We start from the raw sequence: 4,747 nt of genomic DNA, 5'->3' as shown, positions 1-4,747 counted from the left end.
ATCCCTACTTACAGGATATTTTCTTGTACATTCGGGGGAGAGAATCTGTTCTTTAGCTCTCTTCCTCCACCTTGATCTCCACGGGCCCCTCGTGGTTCCTAAGGTGGCTCTCTTCAACTCGGTCTGCGTCGTCCCAGTAGCAGCATACACCGCAACAACCGTGGTTGGAGAAAATTGAAAGACAGCCTAGTGTACTCCGCAAATTTTATTTAACAATGTTAAAAAGCAGCGATGTTACACTCACATTTTGCGAGGGCAAACATGCCGCTCAAGAATGCCGTCCGCAGCCTATGTCCACTCGATGGTGTGTTGTTCACGACGTCGCGCGCCAACCGATGACGTCAGCGGCGCAGCGCCCGAAGTTCTCCCCACACCACGAGATGCAACGCAGGTGACAGCTTACAACGTGCACTGTACTAGGCTCCTCCTCTCTACGCGTTTCGTGATGCTATGTCACTTCCTCAGGAGATGAAGGAGTCCAGTACACTGGTGCCTTAAGTACATGCACTAAAACTTGTATCTGCCCACAAATGGGCGGCGATCATTTTCGTCACTTAACTGAGTAATTGCAGGACCAGAAACAGCTTAATTGATATACTGTGCTGTTGGGGTCAAACCAGTCCTCACTACTACCCTTTTAAAATATCAAAACATATAAAATGACTTAAAACATGTTAAAACATTAAATTAATAAAATAAACACTTATCCTATAGTTGATTACATAAACCTAATGTTTAACATTGATCATATTTACAAATTCAATAGAAAACGATAACTACATTGAAGAAAGATGAAACAAGCAGATTCTAAGGGTCTTTCAAAAAGGATGCCAGATCGAAATCAATATTTAGACCCAATGGGGACAAGGTTTTCAGGACATATATCCAATAACTTTCTCTTTTGGACAACATGCCCAGCCTGTCTCCCCCGCGCCAATTTGGTTTTAGATGTTCAATACCCATACATATAAGGCCATCAGGAATCTGATTATGCACTAGCTTGAAATGATTAGAGACGCTATGCGTCTCGAGGCCTCTCTTGATGTTGTATATATGCTCGGCAAATCGCCTCTTGAGAGGTCTCCCTGTGCGCCCTATATATTGTAGCCCACATGGGCATTGCAGTAAGTAAACACAATAATCCGTCTTACAGTTAATAAATGTTTCTATATCGTAGACCACTCCTGTTTTGTTTGATTTAAATGATTTGCCCTTAACACTATTTTTGCATCCAATACATTTGGAGAATGTATAGTATCCTTTAAGGTTACTTAGCCATGTGACATGGCGGTCTCGAAGACCATCAAAGGACAACTTGGTGATAGCCGGGACTTTAGGTTTTTTGCCCTTCTATAAACTATCTGAGGTTTTTCTGGGACAATCTCTTTGAGAACAGGGTCCCTCTGTAGTATGCCCCAATGTTTAGTGAGAACCTTTGTTATAGTGGGGGCCAGACCACTGTACTGGGTTACAAAAAATGGAAATGGGTCACTTTTCTTCATAACAGTTGTGGTCGGATCTTTACATAGAATATTTTTTCTATCTAGTTTATTAACTTCAGAAATGGCAGAGTCTACATCACACATTTTGTATTCCCTCTCGAGGAACCTATCCTTAAGGTAATTTACCTGCTGTTGGTACACTTTTTTCATTTAATCAGTTTCGCTTAACCCTTAGAGCTTGTCCCTTTGGGATGTTCCAGGGCCAGTTTGGGTGGTGATGGCTTGATGCCAATAAATAGGTATTTGCATCTACATCCTTATTATATGTTTTTGTCTGGATAGTATCATCCTCTATATACAGAGAGAGGTCAAGGAAGTTAATGATGGTATTGCTTTGATTAAATGTGAATCGCAGGTTCAGTTCATTAATATTCAAATATTGCTTGAATGCCTCAAGCTCATCCATAGGCCCCCTCCAGACACACAGCACATCATCGATGTATCTTTTCCATAGCACCAGGTTTGCCCCAAATGGGTTGGAGGTCAATATGTTATCCTCCTCCCATATGGACATGAATAGGTTCGCATAACTTGGGGCAAACCTGGTGCCCATCGCGGTGCCGCATGTCTGGAGGAAAAAATCGCCTTCATAACAAAAATAATTGTGGGTTAGGATGAACCTGATTCCATCCAAGATGAAAGTCCTTAGTTTATCATCTACAGAGTTATCCTTTTCCAGAACCCTCCTTATTGCCTCCAGTCCCATCTTGTGGTCTATTATTGTGTATAATGAGACTACGTCGCATGTTACCCAACAACATTCTTTGGACCACTTTAACTCCTGTATGGTCGTGAGTACGTGCGACGTGTCTCTCAAATAGGATGGGACCTGCTTCACATATTTCTGCAACAGAAAATCTAGAAATTGCAATAGATTTGAGGTGAGGGACCTTATTCCAGATATTATCGGTCTTCCTAGGGGCCGATTAAGATTCTTATGGATCTTCGGGATGAAATAAAATACTGGAATCCTTGGTTGTTCTATAGTGATGAATTCCAGTTCTTGTTTATTAATTACCTCATCTCTAAATCCCTGTTCTAAATGCACCAACAACTCCTTTTTAAAAAAATCCATTGGGTTGCCCTCCAGTTTCCGGTATGTGGTTGGATCACTCAAGATTCTTGATGACTCCTCTTTATAATAAGTGGAGTTCATCACAACCACCCCTCCCCCTTTGTCTGCCGCCTTGATTACAATATTTTTATTGTCCTCAAGGGATTTTATGGCTGCTTTTTCCTCTATGCTTAGATTTTGTTTGGGGCATTTGAAATCTGAACTTGCTGTTTCTAAATCTGCGATCACCATCTCCGCAAAGGTGTTGATATAGTTGCCTTTAACGGCTTTGGGGTAAAAAGTGGATGGTCTCTTAAATGATGTAAGGGGAGATTTGTCATTCCCATTGGTTAAATTGGGTTTAATGACTGCTCTACTAACGGCGTCCTTAATGAAATACTTTTTCAAAGTGATTTTTCTCACAAACTTGTGGATGTCCACAAATGTGTTAAACATATTGGGACCATTTACCGGAGCAAAATTCAAACCCCTGGATAGGACATCTAATTCTACTTGTTGTAATTGAACATCACTTATATTGAAGACATTACTTTTTACCAATCCCTTCCTCTGTCTGACCTTTTTCTTTCTCTTTCTCTTCCTTGACCCTCCTCTCTTTCCTCTGACTCTTCCAGCCTTGACCTTTTCCTTTCTACCCTTGTTTGGTCTTGTCTCCCTAGATGATTTCTGGGGCCTCTCCACCTTTCTTGAATTGGTGCTCGTCCCTGGCGGTAGTCTAAAAAAGAATTCTGTTTGGAATTATTTGTTTTCTGGCTGTTAAAGGGTCTATCTACTGGAGACCTTTCTCTATAGTTCCCATTAGTGTAATTTTGGCCAGAATGTATAACCCTACTGCTACTTGGGTTTGTCCCTTCCTGATTGATAGACCTCTTTTTATTTTTATAGGAAGGGGGGTTCTTATTAGATTTATCTAATGGTAGATTCCCACCCTTTATTTCCTTAGTGTTAACTTCAAGTTTCTCACTTCTGGTGGAATCTAACCTGTCTCTAGAATTAGCTGCAGGTGTATCTGGTTCCTGACCACTAGTTTCCACTTCACTAGCAATAATGATTTTTTCGGTCTTGCAGTTTCTTTGCCTGTTTTCATCATAGTCCCGCTTATCTCTTGCAAATTTTTTAAGTTTAGTAAGCTTGACTTCTTTCTCTGTTTTATCTATTTTTGAAATTGCTTTTTCTTCCAATAATTTGTACTCCGACCATTTCCATAAACGGTTCCATTTGCTCCTTGATTGTATTAATTTCTTTATCTAATACTTCCAGAGTCTTAGCTCTCTGCTTCAGGAGCAATTGGATAAGGTTTACCGAACATGTGTCTAGAATAAAATTCCACTCCTTTAAAAAGTTTTCATCTTCCTGATCTGATTTATATATATATAAATACTGTGTATATATATATACAGTATATAAACACACATGATGAACCAATATACAAATAAATGTAGAAGGGTTATCAAAAACATACTGTCCTACAAATAACACTTCTCCATACAGACACACTACATTACAATGAATTTCCTTTAATAATCCTAACTGATCTTACAATCTAAATCATCAAATGCCAATGAAACACCTCACATTCCAATCAATACATTGCATTTACATTGTATAAATGATGCATAAAATCTATGCACCATATACATTCTGCAAATGAATGTGAACAATATCATTGCAAGCTAAATACAAATACTGTACTCCAAACAAGTCAACTATTTTAACCAATCAAGTAAACTAAAATCAATATATAAGTACCAACCAGAAAACAAAATTTAAAACCAAAGCTAACCCTTACAATACCAAGGATTACATCTATCTAATTGTAAAAAACATTATACTGTACACACATTGAAGCATTGCAATAAACAACATACAGTACAGTACATCCCCTGTATCTCCCTGCCTTGAGTGTAATCTGTGTAAAGCCCCATCCCCCCTAATGTTTCTGTTAAATCTCCCTGCCTTGAGTGTAATCTGTTTAAAGCCCCCTCCCCCTAATGTTTCTGTTAAATCTCCCTGCCTTGAGTGTAATCTGTATAAAGCCCCCTCCCCCTATTGTGTCTGTTAAATCTCCCTGCCTGTGTTGCTGTGAGTGCAGTGTATGTAAATGTGGGGAGGAGGGGGGAGACCCGATGTGCACACTGTGAGGTCTAACCACCCTCACTACCCACATACC

Source organism: Ascaphus truei, chromosome 2, assembly GCF_040206685.1.
Source record: "Ascaphus truei isolate aAscTru1 chromosome 2, aAscTru1.hap1, whole genome shotgun sequence".
Classification (NCBI taxonomy): Eukaryota; Metazoa; Chordata; class Amphibia; order Anura; family Ascaphidae; genus Ascaphus; species Ascaphus truei.
The sequence above is the reverse complement of the archived record's forward strand: the minus strand, read 5'-3'. Positions refer to the sequence as shown.